Genomic DNA, 24678 nt, shown 5'->3' on the forward strand with positions numbered 1-24678 from the left:
CATGCCACAATTAAAACAATCAAACATTCCTCAGTTATTAGGGGTATCTAAACAGGTTTTAACTCAGTTATCAATTAAATAGAGTTGTTCAGTGCAGTCGACGTTTACACTTATTGGGCTTGTAATCGGATATTAAAGTGAAATTTGTCCGTATGATACGTATATATTATCGTGGCAAAAATGAAAACTATCTTACTGTTATTACATACTAGGAAAACTATTATATACCGCTCCATTTATAATAGATGTAGTATAAAGCCTTTAACTAAAAACAATAAATAGGTGATTGGCTTGGGAGAAAATAATGGTAAGCACGTTACCTTCATGGAAATAGACTTATTACTTTATTAGGTGGAATCTGAACACATAATAGTATGTAGGTAGTTGAAGTTTAAAAACAGATGACAGGAGACGCTTGTTTAGTATGTGGCAACAATACCTTGAGCGGAATTTTGAATTTTCTTTTTTAATTTACTCAAAACTATAAAAAAAATGTCGGTTACCAAATTCTTCCCCCGAGTCGCTCAAATAAATAATTCATATTTTTTTTTTTCAAGGAGAAGTTTAAAATAATCATCTGTCAATTATTGTGACACAAGATATGTTTTTGATTTCACTTATTTTGGTTAGCTGGAGTTTAGCGTAGATTTTCCAGCGCCGAGATCATGTGAGATGTAGACCTACGAGTGTGGAATCCGAACTACTATAATGTGTTAAAATTTCAAAGCTGTCCCACCGGGACCCGGAACCTCGTGCACCAAAGTCGCACGCCCAAACCATTAGACCATTGAGTAGGACTTAAATAAGCTTATTATTATTTTAGCATTTCACGATTATACTCTACAGCTAAGGGAGACAGTGATGATGAGAATGAAAGAAATGGCTGAAGGAAGGAAGTGAGAGAAAACAGAGGAACCTCCTCCTCCACTCACACACACAGGTTGGTCCACCACAAAATATTAATAGTAGTCAGAACTGCGTAGTATTTTCTCATGAAGCTTAATTAAACAAATAAAGGTAGCTGTCAAGATGAACATGAATGAAGTTGTGGAGTTTGGTTTGCTTCAGAAAAGAAAAGGAAGAAGAAGGAAAGGTGCGGAATTTCTTATTTGTTTTTAACAGGGCCAGTGGGTTCTTTCTTAATCGCAAAGTGACGTAAATATATATAAATATAAGCTACTGAAATTTTAAGAAAAAAAAAATGTGTTTAGAAGAATACTACTTTTCTTCTAGTCGTCGGGCATTACTAATTCAAAATGTGTAAGGTTTATTTTCACATAATGAAACATCAGCATTATACTTGCATTTAAAAAATTCAGAATCCTCTTCCTGGTGAAATGTTACGAATGTAACTTAAAACATGTATTTGTCTAATTTTAAAGTAGAGGAGAAGTTTTTGTTTATTTTAACGTTCCTCAATTATGCATCGTGTCTAAGAGAGACTGCCTTAATGAGATGGGTGACAATGATGGAGGAAATAAAAGAACATCCAGCTTACAGTGTTTATCTATCACAATGTCCAGGAACCACACGCGCCAGGGATACAAGTAATGAACAAATTACTTTTTTTTTTCTTCTTTCACTTAGTAAGGATTCATAATTTTAAAGAGTTATCCTCATTATATTTGTATGTTTGTTTATTTTGAATACTAATTACAGAGTTACTTTCTGAAAGATTTTACAGAAAATAAATTGGTCATTATCTGTTTTCCTTGAAAAAAAAAAAAGAAAGAAAGAAAAAGTAACTCGTCTTATGTGCTATAAAATTTATTCAATTCTGCTGCTCTATATTCTATTATTTTGTACTGCAATATATTCTAACATAAGTTAACTTCGTTGTGACATGAGGATTGTACTATTGAAATTTCAAGATTCAAAGACCAGTTTCTTCTCAACCTCCCATGTAAAAGACAGATAGGATGAATCGCATGTCGTTATATAGGAAACAAACAGAAACATTCTTGCTTTTAGTCTGGTAATATATTTTTTTTTGTTTGTTTGTTTGTTTTGGTTTTGGCTCTAAGGAAGGTAACTGGACAAAGGCATGTTTTGGAGACACTCGAATTGACAGTGGTGAAACAATTAACAAATCACGTAAAGCAGATGGTTAATCATTGTAGTCTTTTTGTAGTTATGATATATCCCTCTCTTCCATGACTTTTTAAATCGAAATATTATATCAAATTTGAAACTGAAAATTACAGTAACTCTAATATTTGAACTATTTTGTTTACCTACAACGAAATTGTCATATGCATACTCCATCTTTAACGTACAATTTCCATCCCTGACTGTCGCAAAAATCCAGGAAAAATGATAAAGTCCTAAAAGAGAATTCGCAAGGATCTAGGGTCAATTTTTTGGACTTAGTATCTGGGAGGCAATCTAGGATTTTATGAACAGAAGTGCACCTAATTCATACTGGGTGATATAAGGACCCCCCCCCCTCAACTTCCCCTTTAAAAAGTGAAAGGCGCTTCTTACTTCTTTTCCACACTTCGCACGATTCATTTTGCGTTTCAACATACTATGACGCTGCACAAATTTTATAATATGACGTTCTTTATCACAATTCTTTGTAATAAAACTGTATGTTTGTATCGCAAACGTCCATTGCTAACATTAACAGAACATTCCCGCCGTTCATTAACACCTTCTTCGCATTCTTGTGTTCTTCCGCTTCAGTAAATAGTTACACTTAGAATACGTTCACTACCATTCAAAATGTACTTCAATATGATATTCAATGACAGAAATTACTTATATTCGCACTCTTCTTCTTTTACGAAAAGTGTTACACATCATATTTTACCTATTTGTTATCAGTAGAAACGTCTGCTCGAGTGAACCCATACCATTTTAAGGGGTAAACACATATTCGTGAAAAATAGATTTCTTTCATTCTTACTGCTCGCTTGTTTTTGGAACTGGGGGACCAGAATATTTTCCTTAAATTTCGTACTTTCTTGCTATATTTTCTGTATTTTTTGATAGGTTAGGATATTTGATTTTCCGGGACCAATATTCTTTGCTTAAAATACGTACTTTCTTCCTATATCTTATGTTTTTGATGGTTTAAGCTAGATTAGGCTAGTACTTAGTAATTACACTTACGTACCATCAACCCATTTCTCCATGGTGTAAAGATGGTGATTTTACCTGATTTTGGCCCCCCAGTTTCAAAATTATGAGCTTACTGCCTTAAGGAAGTGATTCTTCAGGAAGAAATTGTATTAGTGGGTGCAGATTGTCTTTAGAAGAGCTGAGTGTAAATACAGTATGCGGGCATACGGCATAAAATCTAAAATGCATAAAACACAAACAAGCTTTAAAAAATCACGCAAACCATCAGTGTGCTTAGTGGACACTAACACGCACAAATACTAACTAAACTAGTCATGGCATGAATACATCATAGGGGCTCGTTCGTCAATAATGAGCAGGCGCGTTAGCGACGATGTGTATTAACACAAACCAAAATAATGAAAAACCACTTCACACAATATAAAATTACATGCCTTGCATGTGACACCGATTTGCAACACTTCTATGATTATTTTCTACACTGCCTTGATATGGCATTTCACTTCACGTGTAAAAAAAGACATTTTGCATCTCGTATTTCTATACTATGATGCACTCGTTCATCATTCCTCTTCCGCTTCCACTTCTGGAGGAGGAGACGTTCCCTCTCCCCTGTTCCAGCGATGACGCCTTGAACATGGAGTGTATTAGGAAAGGTAAGTACAAGGGTAAATTCCTAATAAGTTAGCTTAGAGTAGGAAGTCATGTAGCACAGGTGAAGATAATGGGGGCTAGTGTGAGCTATTACACATCGAGCTTATTGAGAAGAAGAAGCTGAAAGAGATGATAAATCACTGTCGAGTTTTTAATGGATAGAATGGGGCACACTAGAATGGAACCATAACTAAGCAAAGAGTGCAAGGAAGTAAGAAACACTGGTCAGTAGTGCTGTGGTATGGACAGGCATAGATTAGGTTATTCAAGTTACCTATATCTTCCTGACAGTAGCAGAGTGGAGTTTGATCTGCATTGGAGTTTTGAGGTGTTAAGTCGAAGTCGTCGGAACAAGACCGTAAGCATGAGTCCATTTAGGGTGATAAATAAAAGAGTGTGGTAGGATTAGGTTCTATTCGCTGGGTTAAGTTTAGAGCTGCCCCTCCGTTTTTTTATTTAAAAAAAAATAGGAAAATTTACAGAAGAAATGAGGCAATAAATTATGATTCGCAGTTCTTACGTGATGTTTAGATGTGTAAGTTTGGTAGTAAAGTTATGTTTAATACGAGGAAAGATGTGTGGAAGTTGGTACTATTTGTGCAAGACACGGAAGATTTCATGATTCAGAAGCATGCCCATTTTATGTCGAGAACAGAACCCAACGAACCCCTGCGGGCTTCTAACCCGTTCCTACTACTACTACTACTACTTATACTATGGATCTGTATAATAAAACTGCACGTTTTAATGTTTTTACTGCTTGTTTGTAGGTTTGAAAGTGGAGGGGCAACTCTAACTTCAGCCTATTCACCAGTAAGATTTACCTGTTCCACCTCGAGCCTGGTGTTGATAGTTTCACCATTCACTCTGCTGTTGTACTCCCCGAGTTTGGATAAATTATGTGGCCGGTAACTTCAGTGCGATAGGCGGTAATAACGCTCCGCGTTTACTTAATCGGTCGGCCTCCTCATTACCATATATCTGTTTGTGGGAACTTACATGTATGAAAGTTACCTGCAGTCCTTTCCGTTGTATTTCATACACCTGTTGTAGAATATTTATCAGAATCCAGTCGGAATAAGCCGGTTGGGCTGTAGAAAGAAGACGACGAAGAATACTGTCGCACCCCCAGAATAAGACTGTCGTAACTCAAAATAGCTTTTTAATTGTTATCAATTTTTAACGTGTAATAATTGCAATGTGTATGTATTTAAGAAAGACTTTGTCTGCAATAATTATTACTATACATATTAAAATAACGTTACAATCTTCAAAAAGAGACGAGATAATGAAGTTCCTTTAGATATAACAAATTTCTTTGGCTTACTTTTAAAATTGACATTTCAGAGTTACGACAGTTTTATTCTGGGGTCAGTGATGCCAATTCCTTCAGAGCCGTTTTCCCTTCACAAGCTTCAGAATTTCCCTTTTCCGGACAAAATTTCCCTTCATCCAAACCGTTCAAGTACTTAGTAAACGTATTTTTAATCGTTTTCGCTTCTACCCCCTCACCCTAATCTTATAAACACATACAAGCAGATACCTGACAACCTTCCTTTGAGCTTACGTAGAATTTGAACTTGATTTGTTGTTTAGGTATCTAAGACGTCGCGATAGAGGAAGGGAAAGGATATGGAAAGGTGTAGGCCAGGACCTATGTTAAAGGTGCAATCTGTGCATTTGCCTGGTGTAACTGAGGAAAAACCCTATAAATACCTCTGTCAGGTCGGACAACCTAAAGAAATCATAACAAATGTAAAATAAATATTATGTAAATTTAATTTTTATCTTAGACATCATGATAGATTTTAATATTAATGTAACCTAATGTACATAGAAAATATTAAGTACCGGTATATATTTGGTATGTACTTACTTAAGAACAGCACTCCCATATTTACTGAAACGAATACGAACAGTTACAAAGAAAACTCTAGTTGCTACTGTCTTCGGCTGTACACGAGGAATGTTCGTAACCACAATACAAAGTTTAGAGATGCGGAATTCTTAAGAATTAATAATTCTGTGCGCACAGTCACCAGAAAATTTGTAAAGTTACACAAACACACATACACTAATGACCCAGTATTCGCCCATATATACATATTTACATTCACGACACACACAGATTTTCTTCTCTTACATCGATTAATCCTCTTCACAATCAATTTTCTGGTTGGGAAAAACATCTTCTGATTGGGAAAACCAAACTTACAATAGTTGGAGTGATAATTTAATTGAGAAATATTTCATCTTATTGCATTGCATTTAATTCAACAATGGGAAGATTAATTTTGATAAAAGATTTTAAATAAGCATTGTTGTAATGTTTCGAATTTAACTGAATATGTTGATCGATGTGTAATGTTGATAAATATTAACGAAAGCAAAGCAAGATAACTTGTGAGAATTTATGTTAAATATGTGCAACGGATTATGTTTGGAACAAATAAGATGTTGAATTTATACTGAATTTTAATGAGATTAATCAGCTACGTAAATATGTTCAATCTATAAATGATTGAAGAGAGGTTCAAATTTCCCTGCAATATTGAGAGATTACAAGCAATTTCCCTTTTATCCAAAATTTACTCGAAATTTCCCTGCGCCAAGGGAAATTTCCCTTCAATTGGCATCACTGTCTGGGGGTACAAAATACAACTAACAGGTGGTTTGAAGCATAACACACGTTGCAAAGCGGTTCGAAAGGCGAGCGCTTCGGCCATGTTGATCGACGTGTGGCCAGGCAATGCCTGGGTAAAGCGCAAATTATAATGGGGTATAAAAAAACAATGCCCACCTTCGATCGTACAGCCTTTATCTGTTTAGAGGGATCCGTGTATATGGGTACAGTGTCTGGATGATGCTGGTTAATATAATCTTCCCATAGATGCGCTGTTAAAGAGTAGGGAGCGGTGCGTAGCCAGTGAGGCGATAGAGATGTTAATTAAGCTGGGGTAGATGTGATATATGTGGTGTAAGATGATTGGTAGTACGTGAGTTTGGGAGTTCTGTAAATAAGCCATCCATTGTTTTACACGAAGATACGCAAAGTAGGTCCACGGCAGTTGTCGATGGTAGGGTAGAGTTTTGCTGTGATTAGTAGAATAAAGCAGTTGAGTTTTAGGGATGATAGGTGGTGTTGTAGATGCCATTCGTTTCAAGATGAAGAGTTTAGCAACATGAAATGCTCTGATATTGTAAGGAATGACACCTGCTTCTTCCAGGAGTGCCTTGTTCGGTTTCGAGGTTGATTAAGTATGGAACGGAGTCCTTGCACTTGTAATCAAACACCAGTTCACTGATTCGTCTGGGAAGGGGAGAGAGCTGGGCAGCCATATAAAAGTCTTGATTGGATTAAGGTAAGATTCATGAGTTTGACCTGGTGGCGATCGGTACCTGTCCTCGTAAAATCTTCGAATTCTCCTATTACACCGACTTTCCGTTTCTTACTTGTGCTGTGATTAGTGTTTGTGTTATTTTCACTGTGTGTCATGTTTAGTGCTCCTGTATTTGCCTCCTTGGGGGCAATTATTTAACATGGCCGCCCAATCGGATGGAAAGCCATTGATTTCACCATCTGGCTCTCAGCCTGACCCCTTGATACTGGATTTGCCTATGTCAGCATTGCAGCAGCCTCCAAGTCCGGCTATGGAAGTCACCATTACCACTGATACATCCTCTTCTCCTGTGGCTGCTCTGCCTTCCGTTACATACAAATCTCATCATCTGGCTCCTTATGTAGTGCACATCACTGCGAAAGATCATTCCAAGCCTGTGGGGAAAACTCATCCTATGGCTTTAGGACGTGCTTTCTTTAAATCCAAAGTGACAGGAATTACCAGTTTTGACATCATCGGGCGCAATTTAATAAAGGCAACCTGTGACGGTGCTACCCACGCTAATGCTTTGCTTAACAATGATATTCTCAAACAACAAGGTTGGACGGCGTATATAACTAACTATGCAGTTACTACCATGGGTATTATTAAAGGAGTGCCTGTTGACATTTCGATGGAAGATCTACTCGCTGATATACAGTGTGCCAGAATTCCTGTTGTAGATGCACGGAGAATAGAACGTATGGCCCGCAATCCGATCACTACAATAGGACAAGGATCAGATGCTTCTAACATACCTACTGACCCACCGGTACAGCCGACTCGTCTTCCCACCCGTACAGTCGTCCTCACTTTTGACAGCCAAATACTTCCTATTGAGTGTAAGTTATATTTTTGCCGTTTCAAAGTTGCACCTTATGTAACGTTAGCGAAAATATGCCGCAAATGTTACCGATACGGGCACATCGCCAAAACTTGCAAATCAGCCGCCTGATGTTGTCAGTGTGGTCAGGGCCATACCTCTGATCAATGCTCTAACCCTACAATCTGCCTTCATTGTGATGCATCCTACGTGGCTGATGGTCCTACTTGTCCAGAACGCCAACACCAACAAAAATACAAGAAATTGTGGTTAAATCCAAGTTATCTTACGATGAAGCACGAAAGTTACACCCAAGGCAAGCCATCTACGCTCAAACGGTACAGGCTTCACCTCGTTCAGATATCACATTTAGTTTAGATACTCGTTCTACTGGGACAATTCCCAGTGCACAGCGCCCATCACCTACATCGCCGAGACGCCCTGCTCGATCCATGACTACTTCCAGTATACCAGCAGATCGTAACGCACAGCTTGGTCCGTTGCAAGAACCTTCCTCCTCCAAGAGGCGCAAAGGTCTATTCTCTTCGGGGACTTCTCCCTTATCTGCCTCTTCAACTACCCCATCAGCTTCTTCTACTCGCAGAGAACCGTTACGAGATGTAATGCGCCACTTTCATTCTGAACCTAAAATACCAGATTGCACACTTAAGGACACTTCTACTACTGTTCTCAAAAATCAATACAAAGCCATTCGAACTGTGTTGTTTCAACAACTAGTGAGTACCAATCTTCTTAATGATAGTGACCTGGAACCTGCGCTTACCACAATCTCAGACATCCTAGGATGGCAGGAACAAGTGTAATTACCATGTTGCAGTGGAACATTCATCAAGCACAGGGCAAGCAAATGGCTTTACAACGACTGTGTCCTATTTTTCAACCAACCATACTCCTCCTCCAAGAGGGCTGGTCGTTTCATTTTCGACTACGCATCCCAAGTTATCGCATACTACAGGAAGACCGACTGGATCAATACGGCGGTATCGCTCTGGGGATTCGACGTGGATTTCCATATACTCTCCTCACTGGGATACCACCTCCATCGTCTCCCCATACGCAACTACAAGGTATACGTTTAGGAGACATCAATTTCATCAATGTTTATTCACCCCCGGCATACCCTATTCCTACCGTTTACTGGAACCGTTTGTTTCACCAATTCCTACTCTCCACTGTCATGCAAGGAAATCCTAACACGAAGAGCCCTCTTTGGGGCAATGCAGTTACCAACACGGCTGGTACGGACCTGCTTATGGCTCTCCGCCAATGTACTTATCTATTAGCAAATGACGGTACTCCTACTAGGCTGCCATTTCTTCAGGCCAGACCCAGTGCTCCTGACATCACCATTCTTAGTGCAGAATTGTATATCCAGCATACCTGGCGAGTTCATGGCTATGCTTATGGAAGTGACCACTTCCCCATTCTTTTGACTCCACTCATCACGGGTCGCCCGTCCCACATACGAGTCAGACCGGATGCTTCCTCATTCTATTCCTAAAGTCCCTTTCCCATCCCAGCCTACTATCTTTCATCAGCATTTCCAGAATCTCTTCCGTGAGTGTACTACAGTGGACGAACGTTCAGTGAATCATCTTCAGGACACCATTGTACTCGCTGTCTGCAAAGCTGTCACACATACGCAGCCGCCTACTTCTACAGCTCGCACTCGTCGCTCACCTCTCAGCAATCCACCATGGTGGGACATAGAATGTCAGCGCAGTTGTAACTATCGCCGGAGTTGTCAACTGGAGTACCTGCGAAGTCGATCCCGAGAAACTTACCTTAGATATCAGGAAGCCCATGCCAAATTTCGACGAACACAAGCTTCAAAGAAAAAGGCTCACTGGATACAGTTTTGCCGTACTCTCTCTCCACCACACCTCGACGTTTATGGAACTATATCCGATCCAAAATGCAAGGGTACATTCAGAGGCCTCCACCAACGGTACTTAATGAAGACTGGCTTACTTCGTTTCATGCGATGGTCACTCCGGCCACTCCATTACCGGCGCGGCAAAACCTGCAGCACTGCTTGGCCCCTTCTGAAAAGGATCCTCCTTTACTTCCGATTACAGCCACAGAGCTTCAACGAGTGCTTCAGAGTTCTCCTTCTACCTCATCTGGTGTTGATGGTATCAAGTTTCGCCACCTTCAACTGCTTCCTGCCAGCGGTTTCAACTATCTGCTGCAGCTGTACAACAGCGTACTTCAAATTTCACACGAACCGCAGTCCTGGAAATACCACCTTGTTGTGCCAGTTCCAAAACCTCATGTGCCCTCTGGAGACCCTAGCAGCTACCGACCGATTACATTATTGCCGTGCATCTCTAAAATTTTTGAGAAGATTCTCCTACAACGTCTTATGTGGTGGGCAGAGTATTACGATATATTTCCCCCAACCCTTGACGGGTTCCGACGATCTCGAAGCACACACGACGCTCTTACTAGTCTCGTCACCGACATATGGAGTACTTTTCAACGGAGGGAATATCTTATGGCAGTTCATATTGACCTCGCACAAGCCTACGATAGCGTACCCTTAGATGTGCTCGTCCAAGAGTTATTTTCACTTAAGATTCCAGTTGGATACCTCCGCTTCATCCATAATTGACTCATACACCGTCAAGTGTCAGTGCGTGTTGGTCACCGCTATACAGACCCCAGGATAGCATCTCAAGTATTGCCACAGGGTTCTCCACTTTGCCCGCTTCTTTTTAATCTATTCACCATCTCGCTTCATAGGCAGCTTCGAGCGTTGGTCAGAAAAAATCAGTTCGCCGATGATTTTTGTTATATGTTCGCACCTCCACAGTGATCCATGGTGCCAATAAACTTTGTCAAGCCATAGACAGCCTACAACACTGGTGTAGAGATCATGGCCTTAGTGTAAACTGGCGTAAGTGTCAGTACATCATCTTCACTGGGAAAAGACGCAAAATTGCTCCGCCACTAATACTTCAAGATGCCCAACTCTCACCTGTTCCTCATCTCCATTACCTCGGAGTGACATTGGATTCTCGACTCCTTTGGAAAGCACATCTCGACACACTTAACACCAAAGTGCAACCCGTTCTTAACCTTATCAGCGGCCTCAGTACTAAGAGATGGGGATTGGATATCATATCACAGTTATGTATATTTCGTCAGTGCTTGGAATCAAGGCTTCTATATGGCTGCCCAGCTCTTTCTCCACTACCTCGGCGTCTCAGTGAACTGTGTGTTCGATTACAAGTGCAAGGACTCCGTTCAATACTTCGGCAACCTCGAAACTCACCCAGCAGGGCACTCCTGGAAGAATCAGGTATCATTCCATACAATATCCAAGCTTGTCATGTAGCTAAACTTTACATCTTGAACCGTATAGCAATTACAACGTCACCCATCACCCCCAAAACACAACTCCTATATGGTACTAACCGAAGCAAAACCCTACCCTATCATCGCCAGCTGCCTTGGACCTATTTTGCGTATGTTCGTGTAAGACAATGGCTGAATCTTATCTACCGCACGCCTAAACTCCCATTCTACCAATCCTCATACACCACGCACATCACTCCTACGCAAGTAGAATTTCCATCTCTTTCGCCCCACTGGCTAAATAACGCTCCCCGCTCTCTAACATCGCATTTATGGGAAGACTATATTAACCAACACCATGCAGACGCTTTACTAATTTACACGGATGCTTCTAAACAGGTCAAGGCTGAACAATCGAAGGTGGGCATTGGCGTATTTATACCGCATTACAATTGGCGCTTTCATCAGGCATTGCCTGGCCACACATCAATCAACATGGCCGAAGCGCTATTCGAGCCGCATTGCAACGTCTGTTATTTCTCCCATCACCTGTTGGCTGTATTTGTAGTGACAGTCAGAGTGTTCTTCGTCGTCTTCTTCCCACAGCCCAACCAGCTCATTCCAACTGGATTCTGGTCAATATTCTACAACAGATATGTCAAATACAAAGCAAAGGACTACAGGTAACTTTCATCCATGTACCAGCTCATAAAATGATACCAGGTAATGAAGAGGCCGACTAATTATCTAAACAAGGAGCGTTATTAGCGCCTGTACCGGTGAAGTTACCGACTACATCATTTATCCCAATACTTGGAGAACAACAGCAGAGCGAATGGCGGAACTACCAACATCAGGCTCGAGGTGGACCAGGTAAATATTACTGGCGAATCGAACCTAATCCTACCACGCGTTTTTTTTATCTATCACCCTAAATGGACTCATGCTCACCATGTGTTGTTCACCCGACTTCGACTCAACACCACACAGACTCCAGTGCAAAAATATCGTCAGGGACCACGGGATAATCCACTCTGCTACTGCCAGGAAGATTTAGGTACCTTGAATCATCTAATCTAAGCCTGTACATACACCCAGCACTACCGACCAGTGTTTCTTTCTTCCTTGCACTCTTTACTTGGTTATGGTCCCATGCCGGTGTACACTATTCTATCCATCAACAATTCCACAGTGATTTATCATCTCCTTCAGCTTCTTCTTCTTAATAAGCTTGATCTGTAATCACTGACAGCAGCCCCCATGATCTTTACCTACGCTACATGACTCCCTAAACTAAGCTAACCTTCTACATAATTTACCCTTGCACTTACCTTTCTTACTACATCCCATGTTCAAGGCGTTGCTGCTGGAACATAGGAGGGGGGCGTCTCCCCCCAGAAGTGGAAGTGGAAAAGTCTTGATTCCAAACACTGACGGAAAATACATAACTGTGACCTTATGTCCATTCCCCATCGCTTAGTGCTGCGTCCACTGATAAGGTTGAGAACAGATTGCACTTTGGTGGTAAGAGTGTCGAGATGTGCATTCCAAAGTAGTCTATAGTCCAAAGTCATACCCGAGGTAATGAAGATGAGGCACTGGCGAGAGTTGAGCATCTTGAATTACTAGTGGCGGTGTGATGGTGCGCCTTTTCTGGGTAAAGATGATGTATTGGCTTTTACTCCAGTTGATACTAAGGCCATTATCTCTGCACCATTGTTGTAAGTTATCGATGGCTTGGCGAAGTTTAGTGGCACCATGAGGTACTGTAGAAGTGGGAACATATAATAAGAAATCGCCGGCGAATTGGTTAACTCTGACTAGGGTTCTGAGCTGCCGATGAAGCGTGATGGGGAATAGATTGAAAAGAAGCGGGCAAAATGCCGAACCCTGTGGTAATCCTTGAGAGACCATTTTGGGATCGGTATAGCGGTACCAAACATGCACTGAGACTTGGCGATGTATAAGCCAATTATGGATGAAGCGCAGGTATCTCGCTGGGATCTTGAGTGTAGATAACTCCTGGACGTGCACATCCAAGGGTACGCTGTCATACGCTCGTGCAAGATCAATATGGACGGCCATAAGATATTCTCTCCGTTGAAAGGTTCTCCATATGTCCGTGAAGAGGCTAGTAAGAGCATCGTAAGTACTTCCAGCTCAGCGGGAGCCGTCAAGTGTTGGGGGAAAGATATCATAATACTTCGCCCATCACGTGAGGCGTTGAAGGAGGATCTTCTCAAAGATTTTTGAGATGCACGGTTATAGTGTGATCGGTCTGTAGCTGCTAGGGTCTCCAGAGGGCAGTTAAGTTTCGGAACTGGAACAAGCTGATGTTTCCAGGACGACGGCACGTGTGAAGTATTAAGTACGCTGTTGTACAGTTGCAGCAGATAGTTAAAGCCGCAGGCAGGAAGCATTTGAAGGTGGCGAAACGTGATACCATCCACATCAGGAGAGGTGGCAGGAGAACTCTGAAGTACTCGTTGAAGCTCTGTAGCAGTGATCGGAAGTAGAGGGAGATCCACTTCAGAAGAGACCAAGCAGTGCTGCAGATTTTGACGAGCCGGTAAAGGAGTGGCGGGAATAACCATCGTATGAAACGACGTAAGCTAGTCTTCGTTAAGTACCGTTGGTGGCGGCCTCTGAATATACCCTTGCATTTTGGTCCGTATGTAGTTCCATAAGCGTCGAGGTGTGGTCGAGAGAGTCAAAGTTCGGCAAAACTGTATCCAGTGAGCCTTTTTGGAAGCTTGAGTTCGTCGAAATTTAGCGTGGGCTTCCTGATATCGAAGATAAGTTTCTCGTGATCGGCTTCGTTAGTTCTCGTGATTGACATCACCTGCGTTAGTTACAACTGCGCTGGCATTCTATGTCCCACCATGGTGGAGTACTGATAGGTGAGCGACTGGTGCGAGATGTAGAAGTAGTCGGCTTCGTAGATGTGACAGCTTTGCAGGCAGCGAGTACAATGGTATCCTGAAGGTGCTGCACTGAAAGTTCCTCCGCTTCCTTAGAGCGCTCTTGGAAAAGGTCTTGGAAGTGCTGATGAAAGGTACTAGGTCGGGATGCGAGAGAAATTTTAGGAGTAGAGTGAGGGATCACCAGTTCTAAGTCGGGTGCCGGACGGGCGACTCGTTATGAGTGGAGAGTCAATAGAATGGGAAAGTGATCACTTCCATAAGTATAGCAATGAACTCGCCAGGTATGATGGATATACAACTCTACTCTGGACTAAGAATGGTGATGTCAGGAGCACTGGGTCTGGCCTGAAGTGAAGGCAGCCCAGTCATTTGCTACTAGATAAGTACTGTAGCATAGAGCCGTAAGCAGGTCCGTACCAACCGCGTTCGTTGCTACATTGCCCCACAAAGGGCTCTTCGTGCTCGGATCTCCTCCAATGACATTGGAGTGTGGGAAGTGATGAAACAAACGGTTCCAGTAGACAGCAGGAATAGGAGATTCCGGAGGTGAATAAACGTTGATGAAATTGCTAGATCCAAAACGTATTCCTTGTAGTTGAGTGTGCGGATACGGTGTAGGCGGTATCCCAGAGAGAAAGAAGACTGTAGGGAAGTCCTTGTCGAATCCCCAGAGCGATGCCTCCGTAGTGATCCAGTCGGTCTTCCTGTAGTAGACGATAACCTGGGATGCGTAGTTGGAAATGATGAAATGACCAGACTTCTTGGATCAGGATTATAGTGGGTTGAAAAATAGCACATAGTCGTTGTAAAGCCATTTGCTTACCCTGTGCTTGATGAATGTTCCACTGTAAAATTGTAATTAGATGTGTTCCTGCCACCTAAAATGTGTGATTGTGGTAAGCGTAGGTTCCAGGTCACTATCGTTAAGAAGGTTGGTACTCACCATTTGTTGAAACAGCACAGTTCGAATGGCTTTGTACTGATTTTTGAGAACATTAGTAGAAGGGTCCTTGGGTGTGCAGTGTTTAATTTTAGATGCAGATTGATGTTGGCGCACTATATCTCTTGGCGGTTCTCTGTAAACACGAGTGGAAAAAGCTGATGGGGTAGGTGAAGAGGCAGATAAGGGAGGAGTCCCCGAAGAGAATAGACCTTTTCGCCTCTTGAAGGAAGAAGTTTCTTGCAACATACCAGGCTGTCCGTCACGATTTGCTGGTATACTTGAAGTAATCGTGGATCGAGCATGGCGTCTTGGCGAGGTAGGTGATGGGCGCTGTGCACTTGGAAGTGCTCCAGAAGAACGAGTATCTAAACTAAATGTGATATCTGAACGAGGTGAAGCCTGTTCCGTTTGAGCGTAGGTGGCTTGTCTTGGGTGTAACTTGCGTGTTTCGTTGTAGGATAACTTAGATTTGACCATAATTTCCTGTAGTTTTTGTTGATGTTGGCGTTCAGAACAAGCAGGATCGTCAGCCACGTGGGATGCACCACAATGGAGGCAAATCGTAGGGTTAGATCATTGATCGGGGACGTCTCTGACCACACTGATGACATCTAGCGGCGAATTTGCAAGTTTTGGCGATGTGGCCGTATCGGTAACATTTGCGGCATATTTTCGCTAACGGTACATAAGATGCGACTTTGAAACGGCAATAATATAACTTACACTCAATAGGAAGTAATTGGCTGTCAAAAGTGAGGACGACTGTGGTGGTGGCAAGACGAGTTGGCTGTACCGGCTGAGCAGTAGGTATGTTAGGAGCATCTGACCCTTGTACAGCTTCAGTGGGCGGGTTGCGGACCAAACGTTCTATCCTCCGTTCATGTACAACAGAAGATCCAGCACACTGTATATCGGCGAGTAGATCTTCCATCGAGATGTCGATAGGCACTCCTTTAATAACTCCCATAGAAGTAACAGCATAGTTAGGTATGTACTCCGTCCAACCTTGTTGTTTGAGAATATCATTGCTAAGCAAGGCATTAGCGCGTGTAGCATTGTCACACGTTGTCTTGATTAAATTGCGCCTTATGATATCAAAACAGATTATTCCCGTCACTTTGGATTTAAAGAGAGCACGCCCAAGAGCCATAGGGTGAGGTTTCCCCACAGGCTTGGAATGATCTTTGGCAGTATGTGCACCACATAAGGAGCCAAATGATGTTATTTATATGTAACGGAAGGCGGAGCAGCCATAGAAGAAGAGGATTGATCAGTGGTAATGGTGACTTCCATAGCCAGACTTGGAGGTTGATGCAATTCTGACATAGGTAAATCCGGTATCAAGGTTTCAGGTTGAGAGTCAGGCGGTGAAATCAAAGGCGTTCCACCCGATTAGGCTGCCATATTGAATGTGTGCCCCCCAGGAGGTTAATATATCAGCACTAAACACTACACACAGTGAAAATAACACAAACACTAAAACACAACACAAGTAATAAATAGACTGAAAGTTGGTGTGATAGAATAAATCGAAAACGACACGAGAGCTGGTGCCGAACGCCACCAGGTCAAATCTCGTGCATCATCACAAGATAAGATCTTGATATATTTTCATTACTTACATACTCCTATTGATTAATGAAATGATATATTTCTCCCATATATTTTGTTCCCATAAACTGGGATAGCACCATGTATAATTAGATACCAATGAGAATTTTCGTATAATCTTCTTCTTCTTTTCCTCTGGCTGCTTGCACTGTCTTCTAGACCATTATGGTCAAATAGGTAGATGCACCAGCTATAGATCATGTGTGCTACGAGTACAAAATTGTGTACCTCACAAGGAGGATTTGTGATTCAGGAACAAATTGAATAAGATATAGGACACAATCGGAAAAAAGGGCCAAATCAGTAAAAGAGCAAAATCGAGAAAGAAGTTCAGACAGTGAAAGAGGACGGAAGACAGTTGGACAGGGCAAAAAAGTTAGAGAAAAGTAGGAGGTGTAGAATGGGGGAAAGTAGAAAAAAGATGTATGTACGTGTAAATGGAAAGGAAAGTGTAAGTATGGTGTAGGGAATCCCACTCCACTATCTTCCTCACATAGCACAACAGCACACGAGGCACTCGCTGTAACAGCCACTGTCGGACTGTATTGAACCTCTTCTCCTTTAAAATCTCTCCTGGTTTCAACTATATTTAACTTACAATCTGTGTGAGGCAGCCATAGTAGCCATGTCATTTATTACACTAAAAAATTGTTAGAAGATAAGCATAATGTATTTAATATTGAATTGTTTGTATGAATTAAAAACGTGGTCTTGACACAGCACCGTTAGGCTATGTGATCTGTGACAGCACAACCAAAATGGATGTTTTCTACAAGTTATTACGTTGATAATTTTTAGTTAATTTTTGTCATTTTTGGATATAGAAATTCATCTCTCAAAGACTTTATAGTAATAAAAGAGCGGCCAATGTTTAGTTGAGGGAGGCCAGTCTTTCTTTTCTTTTTTTCTTTTTCTTGAATCGAAAAAATGTTACAATTTCGCTACTTTGTGTTAATATTAGGTTAGGTTAGGTATTTTCAATTAGCACTTATCTTCATCTAAACGTTTGAACCCCTTCATCTAATCATAAACCAAAGAAGCGAAGGCTAACATTGCTTACATGTATGTTGCCTGTTCCGTAATTTTACGTTTTCAAGGTAAAGTTCCCTACGTGGCTTCGTAAATACAATGTGCAATTTCTTTACGTATAAAGGTAAAGTTCAGAGCTTGGGCGTGAAAGAGCATAATACAAAATTGTTACTTGTTTAAATCTAAAGTTCCTTACACCGGTGCAATAAGATGCATGAATGCAATTTGTTAATTGTTTAAAGATATGGCTCCGTGAATGCGCACAATAAGACGCATGAACACTTAACGTTCATTTAAAAGAACTTTAAATTTTGAAAGCCAAATGGGTCTTTGGAATGCAATGAAAGGTGATTTTGTAAGTACTTGAAAAATTTGTGTAAATCTGATGCGTGTGTGAGTGTGATTGGTAATGAACGAACAGATAAGGAATGATTAAAGATAGTGTGAGTGAGAAAGGGCTCGGAAATAATGGGAATTACGTAGACTTTAGTATTGCGAAAGAGAGAAAACACAAGATATGAGAAGTGGGAAGTAAGGGAGAGAAACAAAGACAAACTATTTCTAATATATCTCTTTCCCTCCCTCTTTTTTCAATTTCGGTATTTTTCTTGAAAATTACTTTTCGAAATTCATCCTACCTTTGAACAGTTGAGCAAAAGTATAAATATACCGAAGTTCGAAATAGTGTAGGCTAATGGTTAGCGTTCTTCGCAATCGGAAGTTCTAGGTTCGAATCTGGTGACCAGCTATCCTGATTGAATTTTTTCTTAATTCCATCAGACGAATGCTGGGATGGTGCCTCCAATATAGGCCCTGGCTGACTTGTTCCTCTTTCCTTAACATCGTTATTTTAAGTTTTGATCGCTGATGATTCAAATGTAAAATAGCGTTAGTGGATATATATTTTAAGATAGTAAAATAATAAATTATAGTAAAATAATAAATTATATTAGTCAGATCAAGGTCATAGGTCACCTTGAGAACCCATTTGACATAATGAGGTACGGACATTGCGTTGTTTTCAGTGCATTCAAATGGGTTCTCAAGGTTACCTGTGACCTTGATCTCATAGTGACCTCTGACCATGACACTTGATTAACGAATATTTGGTCGGCTTGCGACATAGAATCATACCATACAGCTATTTCTTTGTTATCACTTCGATTTGTTTTTTCAAGCTCTTTCAGAATTTACCATTGCAATCCCATAAGGAAAAAATCGAAATTTGACCTTTGACCCTATATCTCTTCAATCTTTAGTACAAGTGACATGCTTCTATAGCGAAACAAAACTTATGTCCGTCTAAAGTTACACCAAATTGCAAGGCTTTACCTCATACCACTTTTGCACAGTGAAATGAAATTGACACACGAATTAATCAACCCTCCGTATATACCTATCTATCTATCTATCTATCTATCTATATATATATATATATATATATATATATATATATATATATATATATATATATATATATATATATATATATATATATATATAGATAGATAGATAGATAGATAGATAGATATAGATAGATAGATAGATAGATAGATAGATAGATAGATAGATAGATAGATAGATAGATAGATAGATATAGATAGATAGATAGTAACTGCAAGTGGTCTAGTTGCGAAAAATTGTCAGCAAAAAGACCACTTTCCATTATCTACTTTTATGAAAGTGGCCTATTTGCTGATTGGGGTGGTCTATTGTCGGAATCTTGGTGGTCTATTTGCTGACTTGAGAAATTTGTGGTCTATATGCGTAATAAGGCTTGCCAACCTCTGCATTTTCTACAATATAACTAGCTTAGTAGATAGCCTCATTGCTTGGCAATCATGCGATTTAAGATTTACCGCTAGTCGGCGGTACTTGCTTAGGTTTATCTGGGTAAATCCCATTTCAGGGGTAGACGTAACATATCATTTCCATCAGAATATATACTTACTCTAAAAATTTCCACCTTACCAGTTCATCACATTTTTCTCACGCTAGTGACTACGTCTTCTTCTACTCATTTGACATAGTTCTTATCAGCTTAAGCCGCTAGGCGGTAAGAGTTAAGTTCTTTTCAGGGGTACACATTTTATAAATGAAACCAAAAAACTTATATCGCTTTCTCATCCACCACCTTCTAACATCAATATGTCACCTAAGACGTACCTCGAAGATCAAAAATGAACCCCAAAAACATCGACGAGCTTGGCAACGTTTCGGATGACCATGGATTCCATCCGTGAAACAAAGAAGGTATCAAGTGCATTTTGCAGCTCTACTAGGAATTTGAACTGGCGTCCTCTAAGGTGATTGTCCAAGGAATGTAATAGGTAATAATCTGAGGTACAATGTCCGGGCAGTGTGGCGGATGCAATAGGGTTTCCAATCCAAGGCGTAGAATGGTGTCCCGGATCATCCTAGCCTCGTGGGGTTGAGCGTTGTCCTCTTGTTCCTTTGCGATTCAGAAGTGCTGGCTCCAAAGTTTTGACTTTTTCTTGAACGAAGTTCAACTACTGGTAACATATCTCAGTACATGATGCCGCGAGCAGTCCATCAAACACACAGCAGGGTGTTCTTCGGTGCAGTGCTGGTTTCAGCTGTTTTGGAACCGCTTCATGGGATGCTAACCAATGATGAAGGTACCGTGGAGCTTCGTACAGGACCCACTTCTCATCACATGTCAACACCCTGTCCAGAAATGGCCCCTTCCTCAGACGAGAAGGCAAACAAACCAATGTGTCTGTTCGTGTTGCCTTCTTTCCCGGAGTCAATTCATGTGGAACCCATCTCCCCAACTCGTAGTGCTTCCCAAGTTGATGGAGGTGCTGCCGAATGGTTTATCCACTTACACTGAATTGTAGTTCCAGTACCTCGTATGTCTGGAAACCACTCGCCTGAATTGCTGGCTGACGATTTTCATTTTGTACATGTCTTCTGGCACGTGGTGCGTCTTCGGGTGTTTCGTCACCGTCCTTAAACTTGTTATATCAATGCTGCACTGTCCGCGCAGTCACGACAATCTCACCAAAGGCCTGGTATATCTTCCGCCCCGCTGCAGCGGCGTTTGACCCGAGTTTGAACTCGTTCACCATACACGAACTTATGACGTTCTGTGGAGGTCCCATGTACAGCGATATATCCCTATTATAGTTAATCTGTACCCATTTTACCAACACTGATCAGAGGCGCAATAATTAAGCATATAGCTTAGATGTAATTAAAAGAAAGAACGCTGTTATTGACAGGACATGTTGTCATGGTTAGTTGATATATTTATTAAAAGAAAGAACGCTGTTATTGACAGGACATGTTGTCATGGTTAGTTGATATATTTATTATAATAATGTAGTAAATTAGAGGTACATAAACGAATCAGGGCTAAAACGAAGTGTTTTTATAATATATTTCGTTTTATCTGGTGCCGAAGACACGGGACTATACTATACTATTTAGTTCCGAAGAATAGTAAGAACTGAGTTTATGTGTATACGTATTTTATGAGTTTCACTACTTTGAGAAGTGGGAAGAGAATCCAAAGAATTAGCAATATGCAGGATTCCGAGATTGAAGAAGTACCCAGTATTTCAAATGAAACCATATCTGGAAATGCCGTAACTGTGTCTGAACATTCCTATTCTAATCTTATTGATATGTTTAGTCAACTACTAGATGAAAAGCTAGAACAGAAATTTGATCAACAACAAAAATTGTACGATGAAAAGCTAGATAAAAGGCTAAAACAGAAATTTGATCAACAACAAAAACTGAACGATGAAAAGCTAGGACAGATACTAGTGCAGCATAAATCTCTTGCAGATAAAGTACAAGGTGTGCAAGAGAATTTTGACCGCTTGCAACACAATTTGAAAGAAAATTTGCAAGTATTAGCTGATGAGGTTATCATCAAAATTACAAATGATATGACGCGAGAAGTTGATACCAGGTTTCAACAATTTAGTAACAAATGGCAAGATAGACAGGATCAACTAGCTCTAGAAACAGAGTCGATAAAGAAAGCCGTTGAAGCCGTGGAATCGACGACAGCCCAACAAAAAAATCAGATAGTGAATATTACTGCCCAGGTCAATTCACATAGCATACTGATATCCAACATACAAGAGGAAATCAGATCGTTACAAGAGAGGGAATGTGACTACAATAATCCTATGTATAAGGAGGCTTTGGGTACTCCCAATCAACAGGAAACAATGCATCATCAACAGGAAACATTGCATCACCGCCCGAGAACTCCATTAATAGAAACTGACGGGATATCTTCTTCTAAGAGTTCTACTGATGATGGTTTAGTTGTGGAAAACCACAGAAGGCGATTCCAAAGTCCAGATCGCAAAAGGAGAAAGGAGTTAAATAAGTGCGAAAGGGTTCCAGACCATTATCAACGCCAACAAAAACATAACTATAGCAAAATAAATGTTAAGGTCAGTGAAATTAAGGCCATGACTAAATTCAGCGGTAAGTGTGACGAAACCGCAAGCTCGTTCTTAGAAAAATTTGAAGCAGAGTGTGAAATTATGGGTGTAGATCAATCTAAATTTATGAAGTTGTTACCACATCTGTTACTTCCTCCTTGTTCCTTGTGGTTTAAGGCTATTCGCGACCATATAAAATCCTACGAAGAATTTAAACGGGCCTTGTTGGCTAATTACGAAAATGATTTCTTGTTAGCTAACCGTGATGCGATGGTGCGAACTCGACACTATTCACCTCGGGTCGATAAATCTCTTACGGATTTTACAATCAATGCATATAATGAACTTAAACTCGTCAATCCGTTTCAGCCCGAATCCAGAATAATCGCTTCCGTACGCATTTTATTGCCGTATAAATTACAACAAATTCTGTTGTCAGCTCAATGCGTAAACTTCAATCATCTCATAATTTTAGTTCAAAACTTTGAGAATCAATTCCCGAATCCTAATGGGAGTAATCGTAATCCATCGAATCCGATTGCCGTCAGAAACTTGAATATAACTAATGAAAATACCGAAAATCTTCGCAGCGATGAGAGATCACGTGACCATACTGGCATTGGAATTAGTGAGAGATCTGTTATACGTACTGGAACTGGAGCCAATGGAAGATTCAATTCTAGCGGTAGAAATGGAACGAATTATAATAATCCGAGGAACAGTTGGACGAACGGGAGAAACTTTCGTGGAAGACGTAATTACAGTAACAATGTCATGCATACCAGTGTGACCCAAAACAGATTCAATTGGAGATCTCGAGATGGCAGGAACTGTCGGAATAGGACCGAAGTAATAAATGAAACAGGAAATGGATCAAGAGAAAATAACCAAGATTGTGGTGTTCAATGTACTTTAATTGACTCGTTTATTAATCATAATTTAAACTAAAACCTGCTGTTAACTAAATTAAACTTGGATAACAATTCTTAATTTATTCTCTCAGATGTTACGAGTTGTGTTGTGAATACTTCATTTGGACTTTATGTTTGTGCAACATGTTATCATGTGATTAATTTATCTTATCTTTGTATTAACTTTGAGTGTTATGTTTACCTTTATTTTACTTTACATGTTCAAAAGAGATTTGATTATGTTAACTTGAAATCTATGACATTGATTTTAAATTGAAGCCTTTAAATGTAATTATTGCCTTCTGATCTTGTTGTTGTTTTGATAAGATGACGATCTTAATTATAAATAATGTTGTTTGTATATGGATGTTATCGCTCAATGTAAAAGAGGAACAATTAACTAGTAACTCTGCGTAAGTCATCAATTAGTTATAATTTTGAATAGATCCATAAATGATATTTGTAATGAATCGACGTTTTATGATATGTAATTAGTAATAAAAGAAAAATGTTATTATAAATGAATTGATATATATATATGGAGAAAGAAGAGAAAAGAAAAATATTTATATTGATGTAATAATAATAATTAATACGAGGATTGATGTAATAATAATTAGTACGAGGGCTATTCAAAAAGTGAATGTTTTGAAAATATCCAGGGTTCTTTCCTTCACTGTAATACTGTTACGGAATTCCCGTTCTGGGCGACATTTACAGCGATATATCCCTATTATAGTTAATCTGTACCCATTTTACCAACACTGATCAGAGGCGCAATAATTAAGCATATAGCTTAGATGTAATTAAAAGAAAGAACGCTGTTATTGACAGGACATGTTGTCATGGTTAGTTGATATATTTATTAAAAGAAAGAACGCTGTTATTGACAGGACATGTTGTCATGGTTAGTTGATATATTTATTATAATAATGTAGTAAATTAGAGGTACATAAACGAATCAGGGCTAAAACGAAGTGTTTTTATAATATATTTCGTTTTACATGCTCACTCTGTCCTTAAGCAAGTTCACGGTGTAAGTGAACTGCCATAACCAGGTAGTATGTTGGATATACCCACAACAACAACTGACCTTGATGAGATCTGTGTGGGAGCCAATTGAACACAATGCTCAATGGTCCCCGATCTCAACAAAAAGCGACAGAATTTTCTTGGTTACCTTTATAATAAGTTGTCGTGGAAGCCCGTAAATATAGTTTTGTTAATATAGTCATCTTTTAATACTCTCAAAGTTATAAGACACGATATTCTTGATTAGGATTTCTAAATGACGACAGTTTATGTTAGTGAAACTTGTTTGCTTATTAATACTATGAATTAAAGATGCACTGATTTTTTTTTAAATTGAAATAAGAAATTAACAGTGATGCTTATATAATTAGAAAATTCAAGTGCACTGCAACTCTCTACAATCACTCTCAAAAAATATACATAATTCAAGTGCATTTCACACCATGATGTTCATTTTAAACGTGTGACTATAAGAAATACTGTATTCAGAAATTTTGCTGTATTTTTTTTAATATAACATATTTATCAATATACAT

The 24678-nt window shown here is 39.9% G+C and overlaps 1 protein-coding gene across 7 annotated transcripts in view; it reads right to left on the reverse strand.

The window, feature by feature from the left end:
* LOC145666830 (uncharacterized) overlaps nt 1–16852 on the reverse strand; it is a 78096-nt gene extending 61244 nt beyond the window's left edge. For 2 of the 7 annotated variants that reach the window (XM_081734406.1, XM_081734402.1), the window contains exon 1: nt 4753–5119. The gene's annotated coding sequence lies outside the window, so the exon portion shown is untranslated. Of the gene's footprint in view, nt 1–4562; nt 5120–16751 lie in introns of those variants that run through there. The other 5 variants (XM_081734405.1, XM_081734401.1, XM_081734403.1 and 2 more) reach the window with 3 other exon arrangements.
* Nucleotides 16853–24678: the final 7826 nt, after the last annotated feature.

Source organism: Thermobia domestica, chromosome 12, assembly GCF_964235325.1.
Source record: "Thermobia domestica chromosome 12, izTheDome1.hap1.1, whole genome shotgun sequence".
NCBI classification, from domain to species: Eukaryota; Metazoa; Arthropoda; class Insecta; order Zygentoma; family Lepismatidae; genus Thermobia; species Thermobia domestica.